The sequence below is a fragment of the Schistocerca americana genome, chromosome 2 (assembly GCF_021461395.2).
Source record: "Schistocerca americana isolate TAMUIC-IGC-003095 chromosome 2, iqSchAmer2.1, whole genome shotgun sequence".
NCBI classification, from domain to species: Eukaryota; Metazoa; Arthropoda; class Insecta; order Orthoptera; family Acrididae; genus Schistocerca; species Schistocerca americana.
In genome coordinates this window covers 506,647,011-506,663,199 of record NC_060120.1, presented here as the reverse complement: position 1 = coordinate 506,663,199, position 16,189 = coordinate 506,647,011, and positions in this window count along the sequence as shown.

Genomic DNA, 16,189 nt, shown 5'->3' with positions numbered 1-16,189 from the left:
TATCGCACAATCAGGTTAACAGGCGAGCATCCAAGTTGCTGTGAAGAACAATATACAGAAGAATGGAAAAGAAGGTTGAGGATTTGTTAGCTGACGATCAGTTTGGTTCTAGAAAAGGTAAAGGCACCCGGCAGGTAACTCTGACTTTGCCGCTGATAATGGAGTCTACACAAAATAACCAAGAAACATTCACAGGATTTGTCGTCCTGGAAAGAGTATTCGATAATGTTCGAAATTTTGAGAAAAATATCGGTAAGCTATAGGAAGAAACGGATAATATACGACATGTACAAGAGCCAAGAGTGTGGATGGCCAAGAACGAAGTACTCGGATTAAATAGTGTGTAAGACTATAATGTAGTCTTTCCTCCCTGATGTTCAACCTCTACATCGAAGAAGCAATGATGGAAATAAAAGAGGAGAGGAATTAAAATTCAAGGTGAAAGGATTTTAATTATACCATTCGCTGATGACAATGCCAGCCTGAGAGAAAGTGAAAAAGAATTACGTGATCCGCTGAATGGAATGGACAGTCTAATGAGTACAAATACGGATTGAGAATAAATCGAATAAAGACGAAAGTAATGAGAAGCAGCAGAAATGAGAACAGCGAGAAACTTAACATCTGGATTGATGGTCATGAAGTAGATGAAGTTAAGGAATTCTGATACGTAGGCAGCAAAATAACCAATGACGGATGGAGCAAGGAGGACATCAAAAGCAGACTAGGATTGGCAAGAAGGGCATTTCCGGCCAACAGAATTCAACTTGTCAAACATAGGCCTTAATTTGAGGAAGAAATTTCTGAGAGTGTATATCTGGAGGACAGCACTGTATGATAGTGAAACATGAACTGTGGGAAAACCGGATCAGAAGTGAATCAAAGCATTTGAGATGTGGAGCTACAGGTGAGGAATGAGGAGGTTCTGCGCAGAACCGGAGAGGAAGGGAATATGTGGAAAGTACTGACAGCAAGAAGGGACAGGATGATGGGAATGTGTTACGACATCTGGGAATGACTTCCATGGTACTAGAGGGATTTTGGAGACGACAAAAGCTGAAGAACACAGAGATTAGAATGCATCCAGCAAATAATTGAGGACGTAGGTTGCAAGTGATACTCTAAGATGAAGAGGTTGTCACAGGACAGGAATTAGTGGCGGGTCGTATCAAACTAGTCAAAAGACTGATAACCCCCTAAAAAAATCACTAAACAAAAGAAGAATAAGCCTTCCACTGTGTGACACACCAAAACTGGTTACATAAGACTAGGGTGAAGTCCAAAAGAGGCAAAAAATTGCAAATGATGTATAACACTCTGAAACGTCCCCTTAGAAAAATTATACAGGACTGAGCTTAAACTGACACACAATATTTTTAGCACAACGCAATCTGATTTTCAAAAATCCTTACAAAAGAATGGCCCTGACTAACATTAACCTATACGTTTCACAAATCACTTACCTCACCAAAAATATTCCTTACTCGAACTTCTGCAATACAGCGAGCGCGACTACTGCCAGCTAAATAAAAGATTCAAACTACGGAAGGCACTAACTACAGATAGGCATAGTTAGCAAATGAAAGATTTTAATAGAGAACAAACAATGTATTTACCTTAATAGTGTTGAAAAATCATAATATACATAGCAGTTCATGACATCCAGTCTTACAAATTTCAAAACTCCGCCATCTCTCTCCCCACATCCACCACTGCTGGTGGTTCACCTCCAACTGCGCAACGCTACGCGCTGTTAACAGCCAACAGCCCAACGCTACAATAGCCAACAACAATGAAAACCAGCCACAGACTGCACACAGCACAGCCAGTGGTTTTCATACAGAGGCGTTACCAATAAAAAAACCTAAACAGCTTACTTACATAGCCCCCATGCTCCCCACAAAAAAATTTTACAAATTGTTTTGGGCACTGGCCAATACAGATTTGAAAAAAATTTTCATAATCGTGATTACAATAACAAAGAAATCAAATGCACGCACTTAGTGATACAATGTTGGTCAAAAGCTAAAATTTTCTCACAGTCCATACAGATAGTCCTGATCATTTATCATAATAGTAATTACAGGTTTTTTTCACAAAGTCTCATTAGTAAAAGAAATTGCACACAGAAGTAGTGGATTTCCATGCAGTCTTGAAGAAGTAGTGTTGTCCTTCCAACGGATAGACAGTGCTGACTCTTGACATGCAGACAAGTAATGGGCCACAACAGAGCAAACCCACAGCAGAGTCAGTCGAAGTTTTGAAGAATGTTGGTAGATAGGTCGTCACAGAGCAGACCACTGTAGTCCTGGTAGAGATTGTGGTATTGGTGGGCCACCAGAGGTGGAGACCCACTGCAGTCCTTGTAGAAATAATGGTACTGGTGAGTCAGCAAAGGTGTAGACCCACTGTAGTCCTTGTAGAAATAATGGTATTGGTAGGTCATCAAAGATGTAGACCCACTGTAGTCCTTGTAGAGATGGCCAGCAGCCATCAGTTGTGACTGTGCAGGTGCACAATTACCATTGAAGAGTCTTGCGGATAATATACCAAGTCCATAAACCACCACTTGTGCACTCACAAAGTTTTTTTTTTTTAATTGTCCTTTGAACTAACAATGCTGTTATCCAGTCCCTTACTGAATTATTAACACACGTGCAAACACTATAAGTCCCTACTTATCACATATACGATGACCAACAGAAACGTGTGCAGTGAAATGAAACTTAATTGAAGAAATGGTGTCTATACAATTTTATAACATGAGAATACAGTAACAAAGGTACAAAATACATCATTAAAGAACATAACAATACAGACAACATTTGTAGTAAAACAGGCTTTACAAAAGAATAGAACTAACATATACATCAGTGTTACAGGAACTATGATATGAGTAAATACATAAAAGATCAGAATAACTTTCGAACCATCAACATGAGCATTAAAACAAAGCAGAATAAATAATGTCTAAACATCTTTACAAAGTAAATAACATAGTATTAGAAAAATTCTACAACATAACTCTCATCAGCTAAACACATAAGGCAAGAAAAACACAAATAAACAAGGGTACACAAACACATAGCAGAATAACACAAGAGGAAAGTGCATGGTTTGTTTTCAGTGTAACATTTGGTAGTGCAGTCCAACCCAAAACTTCATTCCATAGATCTTTTGTCTTATTTCAACATTTGTTTCCACCAAAACAATCCTATCCAAGCATGCTTTCTGTATTTATATGTTCACATATTTCTTACCTCATTATTTAATTTCCATTATCTTACCTCATCATTTATTTCCAAGGAAATCCTACCTAAACCTGTTGCCTCTAAACCCTACTTTTTGGTTCATATCCTCTTTCTAAATACTGTTTTGGCCAAACCATTTTCTTATAGCTTCTCTATGCATTTCTTTCCATTCACCACAACTCGTTCTCTTATATAGCCTACCCCATCTTATGCTAACTTAAATCTACTGAGCTGAGATGCTAAACTAAGAGATGAAGCAATGCAGCAGCACAAAACAATTAATACAAACAGCAATGACAAAAAAAATACAAATTGGCAAAGTAAGCAACAATATTACAACTAATATAAGGCAATGAGCAGCAAACAAGAAAAATAAATCAGTAGTAAACTGGCTTAGCAGAGTAACACAAAGTCAAATTCAGTAACACTATGCCTGGCAAACAGCAGCAGCAAATGAAATAACTTATATCTAAACATGACATAGCTCAAGCAAAAATTAATCATTACACTAAAGACAACAATGCAGACAAGGGAAATGTATATTCACATCGTAATGTCTATGTAATTAAAGTGGTGCACCACAAAAACTAATTCTACAAAAAATTACCAAGTACTTGTAAAGAAAATTATATATGCAGTTACTGTTGTTAGTCCCTTCTTATTGTTCTTTCCATTCCAAGAGCACCTTTTTCGAAGAATGTGGATCGTAAAATAATTATTTAATAGATCTGTTGACAGAAAGTGTTCACATAAGCAAATGCATTTAATTTTATTTTTTGAAACCAATGCTGCAAGACAGCTGGAAACCAGATATCAAATCAAATAAGTAACTATGTACAAAGTAAAGCATAAGAACATCATTCAGTAGTCATGAGACATTTCATAAGTTAGTAGAAAAATCTTTCAACAAGAAAGACGGTAGTCATAATCAGGTGTATAGACATAAAAATATTTCTCGTCATTTCATTAGGCATTTCAGTAAACATCATAAATTAAGAGCTCCACAGTGTTATCATGTTTTCAAGTTTGAGTGTGTCGTATTTGCGATGCTTTCTACAAAGGAATATCAATGGTGAGGATAATGGCCCCTTTTTTTTTCACCTGTGCCTCTGAAAGGCACACACTAATGGCTTTTTTTCCAGGTGACTGTCGCGCAGCAGGGTGCCCACGACTCATTACGTGAAGGTGGTCACTTAACTTTCTTACTGAAATATTTACGACACCAGTTTGCATTACAGTGACAATCTCATATAAAAAATTTCACCGGTCAAGAATTTGTGTTGCAAATGTGTAGAAACAAAATCCTATGAATATAACAGTGTTCAAAAAATTTTCGCCAGCATTGTGATACATTCATGCATTTACACACATATCATAACTCTTAAAGTACGATTCTTGGTTTCCAACATCCTTTTTCACAAGTCAGAGTCCCTAACCACTATTCATTACTCCTTACCTTATTACCCATATACATACTCGTCGACACGTCAATCTTGCGACGACACTTCAATATTTCATCATAATAAATACATAGCATAATCAAATTCCACATATAGCATCAGCTTATTGATCATAAACATACCTCAACAGCATAATACACATCGTCATCGTAATAATAACATCATAACACCTCAGTCAAATCTCAAAAACGTCGTAGCTTTCTGCAATAATTTCAAAACCTAAAGAAAATTCTCTGCTCATTTCAGTAGTGTCATCTACCTCAAACTTACTTTAAAAATCGTGATCCCATATCAAATAAATCATTCAAAGCTCTCATAATATCACAATGAGTCCGAAAAAATATGAACAGTACACAAAGTACAGACAAAATACAAATTCGCAAGTGTGAAGTTATCCAACTCAGTAATTGGGTAAACATGTGTCACTGATGTAGTAAAAAAGTTTGTCTCTCTCTCTCAGTTAAATGATCAGATAGCTGTGTAATTATGTGTTAGAGAAATATGGTACCGATGTGTAAACTTGTGTAAGCAAATACCATATTAGCTAGGGCTCCTTGTGCTTGCCACACACATGGTGCACAAAATAAGCGTGTACCCTCCTGAGGATTAATGTAATTATCCCCTCAGGTGTTACAGATTACAACAATGGAATGAAATGTATTACTGAAAACCTTTGTATCATTGTACTTCAAATATCTTTAAAAATAAATGATTTAAGTATAAAATTAATCACTCAAATACGTGTCCTGTAGCGCTAAATTTGCGTCTTGCTGTAAGATAATCTCTGTGGAAGTGTCGTAGTTATTGTCCTCCGAAAGCTAAGTTCTGCAGAAGCCAATGTACTTACCTCATGATAAACAAAAGTGAAATGCTTTGGGTATAGATATCTTAGTTATTACGCTTATTGCCGTGATGAAGAAAGTACTGTACTGTAACGTATTGTTGTGCTACGGAAAAGGCTGTCTCATTGTAGCTATACCACAAAAGTTACTACTAAAACATGTTTTACTTTCCAGATCAATTCAGAAAAACTGTGCAGATATAAAACAGATACACCGTAAAAGCAACATTGTAAATTGTCACTCATTAGTAGCGTCGTGATAAAATCATGTAGCTGTCACATAAACTAACCACTGTGTCATCTGGTATCTCACAGAAAGTAATTTAAATCCAGAATGTATTTTCAAGTAAACCAAAATGTTGCATTAAAATCTCATTAGCAGTACTGGTAAATGTTCGAAGTATGTGAGCCTTATAGTCGTTATGTAATCGTGCAAATAACAAGCAAGAATGTACACACACAATTACACTGTGTCGTCTGTTTGCAATAACAATGCATTCGTAATTTCTGTTTAAATAAGTTCTCTTGGTTCTTGACTGGATATTTAACTTCAAACATTGTTGCACGTTAACAGATTCTAAGTCTGACAAAGCATACTAGCAATGTAAAGTGAAAAGTTATATGGCAAAGACAAAGTTAAAAAGCAGATTATCTCTCAATAAATGGTTTTACATGTGAAATGGGGTGTAAACCTTTACTCTTCCTAGTATGCAGTGTTTCAGCTTCGACACAATTATCATGTGGTATACGTCGGGAAAGAATACTGGAATTTTTCTCGAGGTTAGCGTCTATGTTATTTTTCTCTGAGCCAGCCGGCGCACGCGGCTGCCTGCGGTGCGAGTCATTGTCAGCTATCTCTTTGTTGGTGTGCGTCGTTATTGGGATTAGGAGACCTAGCTTCTACAAATTCACCTTGACGAGAAGGCCCTGCCCTGTTTGAAGCTCACCAGTTCCGATGGAATTCAGGTCTGTTGTTTTGTTGGTAGTTTACATAATTTCTTGTTTGTCAGTCATGTGGTGGAGAATTTCTCCCGGAATCGTAACGGCGTGGTGGACCGTTGTGTCTGAAGTTATTCTGTCTCCCTTTATAATAATTAATTTGGTTCCCATATTGTCTGTTTCTATGGTTGTTTCTGTCACATTCATTACTGCGAGAATGCGATCTTTCTCTGTAACTATTACTCTGCCAGTGGTTGTCATATGGGTAGTGTCTGTTTTGGTCACGATTTACGTTGTAAGAATAGCCTTGGCGTGTCCAGTTATTATTTCTGTCATCGCGGAACTGCGACGGATCTGACCTGTAATTGTTGTGTTCCTGTCTTCGCGTGCTGCGATTGTCAGTGTCGATTTCCAATTCTTGTAACAGTCCCTGAAAAGCTTCAATGTCGTCTTTGCAACGTCCTGCCAAAATAATATGTCGTAAATGTTCAGGTAATTTGATTAAGCAAATGCGGATGAGTTCTGAGGGGCTGTATGGGTTTGACAGGTACTGATTCTTGTGCAACATGTCTTCAAAATATTTCACAAGACTGGAAAATTCAGATTGTTCGAAATGTTTCATCATTATGATGCTATGTTTTACTCGGTCTTGTGTAATTTGAGACCAATATGCTGAGAGGAAGGCATGATAAAATTCTCCTTCATGTGGCAATCGTGAATGACCGATCGCATTCTTACAGCTGGTTCATTCTCTAAATAGCCACAATAGCCACACATAAATTCTAATCTGTGCTCTAATGACCAGTTGGGAGGAAAACAATGAGAGAATTGATGGAGCCACGCTTGTGGATGAATGTCGTTGCCAGAATTCTTAAGTGTTTTAAATTTACGTGTAGTAATGAACAGCTTATAGTCAAAATCATCATGTCGGCGAGTCGCATATCGGTCATTGTTACGTCGTTTCGGCGGTTCCATTTCAAAATTCGGTGCACCTTGCCAATTTCTTTCATAATTTCCGAAGTGTCCTGTGTTATTATTTTGTGGTTGTTCCGTATTTCTAAGTCGCTCTTCCCGTGCTGGAGCGCGAGTGTCCTCTAAAATACGTAATTCTTGTATTACCTGTGTCAGCTGATCTTGTACTTCCCAGATTTCTCTTTGGTGTTACGTATTTATTTGATTCTGATTTTGTTTGAATTTCCTAATTTGTTCGCACTCTTCTGTGTCATTAAAGACTACCGGTTTTGTGTCATTCAGATTATCATCCACCTCCGTAGATAAATTATTTAGTTGATCCGAAAGTTCAACTACTTTCTCCGATGATGAACTAATTTCCTCCATGTGTCTTTCTGAACCAATTTTCAGAGTATCTACTGTGTCCTTTAAGTTTTCCTGAGTTTTTGCAAGTTGCGTAACCGAATTGGTAGATGCAACTGAGTCAATTTTAGCTTGCAAGGTCTCATGATTTTCATGAACAATAGTTTGCAGTTGTTTTATGGCTGTTTCGTGATTCTGTAATGCATTTTCATGCCGTGAAAGAATAGGTTGAAAATGCTCACAAATTTGTGATTTTACATCATTACAGACTTTTTGACATTTCGATTCAATGTTATGTAACTCAGTAGTTAAATCTTCACGTGTTTGTTCAAGCTTATGTTCCACTGAGTCTAACTTTTGAAGCTTTTGTTCCATTGCGCCTAACTGTTGCTGTGTTTGTCTCTGGTGTTGTTCCATTGTGTCTAGCTTTTGAAGATTTTCTTCCATTGTGTCTAACTTTTGAAGATTTTGTTCCATTGCGTCTAACTTTTGAAGCTTTTGCTGTGTTTGTCTCTGATTTTGTTCCATTGGTTGCATTAATTGCAATAATAATGTATTAGTGTGTGGAATCTGTTTCTCTATGCTTTTTAGCAGTGCATTTTCACCGGCAACATTCACATTTTGACAAGCAGAAAATGTGTCTTGACTCATTTGAGAAAACGGTGAGGACCCAAAACCTAAGTCTACAGTATTTGCAATATTGTGTTCTGTCATTTCGGATTTCTGAGGCGAGCTGTTGCCGACCGATCGATCGATAATGCTTCCCTGTTCACTACCTGTTTCACTGTCGACACCATTATTTGCAGCCCGCTTCATTTCCCTATGCACAATTACTAAATTACTACTTAGAACATCAGTTAATTCATTACTCGGCGGCGCTAACACACTGCTTTCGTCTTCACTGTCATTTCTCAGTTTACTTTGGAGCCTACTATTACGTTTTTCACACGCCATTATTGTCACAATATTTCACACGATAACACAGACAAGCACAATTTGAAGAGCAAAAGTAAGAGAACACATTAACATAGCACTGAAAATAATATCTCGTTAATTGCGAGCGCAGCTGCGAAATACTTGGTGCAAATCTACATGCATACCACAACTGTTTTACTGTACAACAATGAAAGACTGCAACTACAAAGGAGATTCTCTCTACAATTACGCGCTAGCAATAAACAAAAGCTACACTAATTACACAAACTACAAGAAAAAATCAGAAGATTCCAGTGAGGTATCCTCGGTTAAGGGTCGACATATGAAACGTCCCCTTAGAAAAATTATACAGGACTGAGCTTAAACTGACACACAATATTTTTAGCACAACGCAATCTGACTTTCAAAAATCCTTACAAAAGAATGGCCCTGACTAACATTAACCTATACGTTTCACAAATCACTTACCTCACCAAAAATATTCCTTACTCGAACTTCTGCAATACAGCGAGCGCGACTACTGCCAGCTAAATAAAAGATTCAAACTACGGAAGGCACTAACTACAGATAGGCATAGTTAGCAAATGAAAGATTTTAATAGAGAACAAACAATGTATTTACCTTAATAGTGTTGGAAAATCATAATATACATAGCAGTTCATGACATCCAGTCTTACAAATTTCAAAACTCCGCCATCTCTCTCCCCACATCCACCACTGCTGGTGGTTCACCTCCAACTGCGCAACGCTACGCGCTGTTAACAGCCAACAGCCCAACGCTACAATAGCCAACAACAATGAAAACCAGCCACAGACTGCACACAGCACAGCCAGTGATTTTCATACAGAGCGCTACGTGGCGTTACCAATAAAAAAACCTAAACAGCTTACTTAAAACTCTCCTCTTCATTCACGAAGAAGGAGGATGTGCCCTAATTTACTTTAGCTGTTTCTCTCTGGTGTGAATATAAAATACTCAGTTCATGCTGAGCAGCAGGCCACAGAATCATAGACCTGGGTCTCCCTACCGGATTAGTAAGTTATGTGTTAACAGACAGGTCCTATTCGGAAGCGAGTCACTGTGACTTCATTCTCTGGGAGTGACCGGTGTAAGGTACAGTCCGCCCAAAATAAGTTGGCACAGGTGACGTGAAACTGAGGGTGCTGGAGACTCCGTTGTGATCGACCGTCACGTGGTACGGGAGGTGCAGTTGAACGGCTGAAGCCTGAGCACAAACGCGTTTCTCGCGTTAATTAAGCTAGTCACTCTGCGAAAGATAGTCTCAACAGGTTATGCTAGTACGATCAACAAATTTGCAAATATAGACACTGAAAGTCAATAGTTCCTCACTAGACTACCGATAAAGAAATAATGACTAAACAAAGAATGAACCGAAATAAAACATGTAGGACCACACATAATAATTGCGTCGAAAACGTAGCGTAACATACACTGTCGTTCAATACGATACTGACTACTTAAAACAAAGAACAGGGAACACGCAGAAGTTGTCAGTCCCCTGACAATCTGTTCGGCAATATTACCTCAATATCAAAATTTCTTCCGCGACTTTTCGTAGTAGCGACGCGTTGGAAAGCACTCGCACCTCAGTTTTCCTTCTTTGTTCCCTTTGTTGTGCGATTGTAATAGATAGCGGTTCCTGTAACTCTATAAAGCAGGCATGAGCAGCCTATGGCGACAACCGGTCCTGATTCACATACTTCCATACTGGAAGCTAGAGGGCAGTCAACTCACGTGATGCGATAGCAGCGTTCCTAGCGCGTCGAGTCAGGATAGGTCATCGAAATAAATATGCCCCCCTCCCCCCACCCCCGCTTTACTCGACACGCCACACCAGCAAATTATGCCTCAAAACAAGCGTGTTTGAGAGTACATTAATTTTATGTTCACCTCTTCTTCAGAATTTTACATTTATTTGAGCGTCGCGAACATCGTATTCTCACTTAATTTTGTAAGACCGTTAGCAGAGAAACAACGTCCACGACATGTGAGCAAATATAAAAAACTGAAGAAGCCGGGCAACTTGAAATGTCGTGCCTACAGCAGGTAATTCGTTATAAATTGTCCACAATTTCAACAGTTGCAGTGTTCTAATTCGTCCAAAGTGTCATTGAGCAGAATTGTCTTCAGTGATGAATACCGCTTCGAAATAAACCCCAATTACCAGTGAAGACGAGTCTGGAAGCGCCCCGCACTTAATAACGCCCGCCGTACCGCCCCGACAACCAGGAGTGATTGTCTGGAGTGCCATTTCATTTCATAGCATGACGCCTTTGGTTGTTATCCATGGTTCCCTTACAGCAAAGCGGTACGTCGACGATATTCTACGCCCAGTTTTGTTGCTCATCATGGAAAGCTATCCTGGGCTTACGTTCCAGCAACGTAATGCAATGCTCACCCGCACATGGCAACAGTTTCTGCTGCTTCGTGCTTGACAAACTATACCTTGGCCAGCAAGGTGGTCGGTTGTCTCCGCAGTTGAGAACGTGTGGAGCATTATGGGCAGGGTCCTCCAACCAGTTTGGGATTTTGACGATCCAAAGCGGTGACTGGACAAAATTTCGCACTATATCCCATAGAAAGACATCAATGGTACGCCGAATATTTACTTGCATAAGGGCATAAAGTAGATCAACGCGTGAATGACTTGCTCGATTTGTGAAGCTCTTCGTCTTGAAGATATCATCCAGTTTATTCGAAATTATTCCTACATGGAGAATAATTTTTTTTATTTTAGAACGTAATTCTGACGGCAGAGTAGTATGATTATTTTGGGAGAGGACGACAGCTACAGTTAAACGCTGCCTACGTTTTGGGATTGTCGCTGGTGTCAGGAGGTTGACATCAATGCTGCGTTCAGATTCCGAACTCAGATGCAGTGTGACGGTGACCTCCTGGACACCAGGACACTTTCTCATCGAAGAAGAACTAAGCACTGTACCTAATGGTTCAGAAGCTATGACAATAACAGACCCAAGGGATTACTACCGTCATAGAAACCTACGGAGGATAGTTTTCCCACGACGAATGAGCTTCCATTCGACGAAGAAAGGGTCCAGTGAATGTACATCATAGTTCACAGACCAAATTTTGGCACTGTATCGCGAACTGGCGTATGCAAAACAGTTCAGCTAGCATCAGTCGTACTAATACTTCGTTAAATACTTCCTTTTATTAGCTCCGAAGATTACACATACGAAAACGTAGGACAAAGTCAAAGAACTTCTAGTGGTCGAAATTTTAAGGCTATCTCAATGTATATAAAATTGCGAAATTTTCATATAAATTAAAATGAAGCGCGATATGTTAAATTGCTCTTGAGTGTGGCATTACTCTATTAAATAAAAGTAATTAGGAGTGCCATCAGAAAGAATTGGAGGTTAGTCATAAATATTTATTTGAAAAGTAAAATGCCTTTGGAACACGGTCTTTCAAATAAATTTAAAAAATTACAAATACTCATAACAGAAAACCCATAATAGTTTGCTTATAATTTGTTAAAAAAATTCACTGGGTCATTACAAGGGTGTGACCCTCCTTTGTTCGCACTTGTGCAAAAAAAGCATAGCTATAGTTTTTCGGTAGGCTCCTGTGCTTGAAGGTTGAAAGTATTTTATAGAACTTAAACTAGTGGCGCTCAAGCTACGCCATGCCGAATCCATACTAACCAGTACATTAAATAATCGCCTGCGAGATAGCAGCCAGTTTTTAATTAAATTTACATATGCCATCTGACTCCAAACCAAAATAATTCAGATAAAAATGTCGCCCTGCATATTAATAATCTTTATCTTTAGTTTTGGATACAATCAGAACTGTTATTGTAATTACGCATCAAACGAACATACACTACTGGCCATTAAAATTGCTACACAACAAAGATAACGTGCTACAGACGCGAAATTTAACCGACAGGAATAAGATGCTGTGATATGCAAATGATTAGCTTTTCAGAGCATCCACACAAGTTTGGCGCCGGTGGCGACACCTACAACGTGCTCATATGAGGAAAGTTGATTAGCTTTTCAGAGCATCCACACAAGTTTGGCGCCGGTGGCTACACCTACAACGTGCTCATATGAGGAAAGTTTCCAACCGATTTCTCATACACAAGCAGCAGTTGACCGGCGTTGCCTGGTGAAACGTTGTTGTGATGCCTCGTGTAAGGAGGAGAATTGTGTACCATCACGTTTCCGACTTTAATCAAGATCGGATTGTAGCCTATCGCGATTGCGGTTTATTGTATCGCGACATTGCTGCTCGCGTTGGTCGAGATCCAACGACTGTCAGCAGAATATGGAATCGATGGGTTCAGGATGGTAATACGGAACGCCGTGCTGGATCCCAACGGCCTCGTATCACTAGCAGTCGAGATGACAGGCATCTTATCCGCATGGCTGTAACGGATCGTGCAGCCACGTCTCGATCCCTGAGTCAACAGATGGTGACGTTTGCAAGATAACAACCATCTGCACGAACAGTTAGACGACGTTTGCAGCAGCATGGACTATCAGCTCGGAGACCATGGCTGCGGTTACCCTTGACGCAGCATCACAGACATGAGCGCCTGCGATGGTGTACTCAACGACGTATTACATGTTCACTGTCTTCGAGAAACTACGCCCGGATTGACAGAAGGTACTACAAAGAACTGAAAGCGATAGATGTTGTGCCTGAGGCGGCCACACATACAGGCGTCATAAAAGACACAAAACCTAAGTACGTGTCGAAATAACTGACACGACGATCTTGCCGTAATAATCGATATCTGAAGTTTGAATCATAGCATACTGTGCTTCGGTTAAATATATTGCAACAGCTGGCGGATGACTACGACAATTTTGTCGTGCTGTTGAATTGATACTGCAGATTAAACAATGTTAGTGTGTTGTGATCTGTAGTTACGTTAGTTTAGTCTGGTAGTGATTTGTAGTACCTCAAAGAAGTGCTATCTTTAGGGTGAAATCTAACGCAGGGAATGTCAACACGGATATGACTAGTGAGGAGGGAACAGAGATGGAAAATAAGAAGATAGGAAACGTATTTGCTGAACAAGCGAATAGGGCAGGAGAATTAGAATCATCGAATGCGACCGGAACCGACTCGTTGTTTGCGACGGAAACGACTGAAAGTAACAACGTCTGAATGTCGATAAGCAATAGTGGTTCCACTGTACGACCTAGCAGAATGGATAACCCAACAAATGAAATCGGGGTGGATGTTTCGTTTACTTTTCAATTAAATTCTAAGAGGAGATAGCACAGAATTAACAAAGACGAGATCGAAAAGACTGACAGTTTAAAAATGAAATATTACAAACTAATCAAGAACGGGATCGCAAGGATCGAGAATTTAAAATGGAGTTATTACGTGCTCTCCAGGAACGGGAGGTACTAATACGGAAACACAGCGAAGAACTTTAGCTGAAAGACCGAGAATATAAGGAGGAAATAAAGCAGGCGATTAAATAAGGCTCAGAATAAGGAAAGAGATGATAGGTTGGCTAACTGAGGAAGTGAGACTGGACTTGATGTCATCAAGTAGTAAACTTGATACCTTACGGGGGTCGGTTAATACTTTGGAGAAGGATGTGAAATACATACGTAAAGAGCGATCTAGTGTGTCGGATAGAAAGGAAAAAACTTACAGTTAACAACCAAAATTATATTGACGGTTATCTGATGGGTCAGACGAGTAGATAGAAACCAAATCACAGTAGGTACGATCTCATGAACATAGCTCTGTAGAGTCAGTCAGTAAATCGTTCAAGATACCCGGAAACACCTAAGTCATTGAACAAATTAAAGCCGATTTCAGAATATTAAAAGAAAAGGTAATCTTAGATATTCCCGTTTATCAGAGTTAAGTCAACAATCGATTATTGCTTATGAAAGGCGAGTCAACCGAGCTAATATCGCTGGATAGGTTGTCCTATCACCGATCGGTCCAAAGAGAAAGCAAATGAGATGTGACGGCTTCCGGGAGAAATCGGTTACCAGTAGCGAGGATTCAGATTATGGGATTCGGCATTTTGACCGTCGAAGTGTAATTTCGTCGGCGAAAGTCAAAAATACCATATTTAAAACTGGGCTATCCCATACGTTTTCAACACAGAAAAATTCTGTCCACCCTGTGGTGTTCATAAAAAGTTTTCGATATGTGTTTCCTAAAGCCTGAAATGAGCAAGATAAAATTCGGTTTATAGTGTCGAAAATTACTGGTGAAGTCTCGCTATGGGTATCTGAGGTAGTTGAGTTAAGAATTTTTGGACTAAGTGGTTTACCAACAGACAACACATAGGACGTTGAAAACCTTATTCAGAATAAAGTAGTTGTATCTGAATACTTTACAGAAGTACAGCGGAATAAATTAGCTAACTTGTTCAAGGAATATTTTTAAGTCTTCGACCAGAAACCTGGTGTGATCAAGGGTTATGTTTATGAGATGGATGTCTATCCACATCAAACTTATTGTAAAGCCTCTTACTCCATTCAGTGGAAAATGCGTATATATGGAAAATGTACCTACGAATTCTTTTGTTTTCTTCCTAATATAAAACGGAAAATTCAAAATATTTTTGAGGTATGCACCTACGTCAAAAGGTAAAACCTATTAACTACAGCACTACGTTATTACAACACCCAATAGCTCTTCCATCAGAATCTTTAGCGACAGTGTCTTTTGATGTGGTAGTGTCGCTTCAGGCTGCAGGAGGTAGATTTATATATGTAATTCCCTTTTACGTCTTGTTTTCAAAATACGTTAAAATGTACCCTATGAGGTCTACTAATGTTGAGCTTCCGTTGAACAACCTAATTAGGGAGTACATACCTAAGGATGGTAAGCCAAGTGCAATTCTATCAGATAATGCATCATATTATACCAGCAAGGCTTGGAAGGAGCTTATCTTAAAATGAGACGTAAAGTATAACTTGGTATCATGGTATCACGCAGAAGCGTCGCCTGTTGAACTTATATTTAGACACTTTAACAGAGTTATTAGCACTTATGCTGCAATGAAACAATTACGTGGATTGAGTACGTGTCGGTCTTTGAAGAGATTCACAATAACATGCTTCACTCATCCAGCAGGCATAATAAAGTAGAGATAATATACAACATACCTGAGTCTAACGAGTGAATGAAACTTTTACGGATCTCGGTTCAGCCAGACAGAGATAGGAAGTCGCTGTTGAACAACGTGTGTGAATCAATAAACTTTCTAAAGCATGCTGCGCGTCTGAGGAAGGCCAAATTCGATCGTAAATTGGGTAGAACTGTGACATATACCATAGGTCATACGGTTTTATTAAGAAAACACCCGAAGTTATCGCCTCTTAGGAGTTTAAACAAGAAATGCCATCATGTTTACGCCAGACTTTACCGGACTATTCGTATTCCGCATGAGGGAAGATATTTGTTAGCT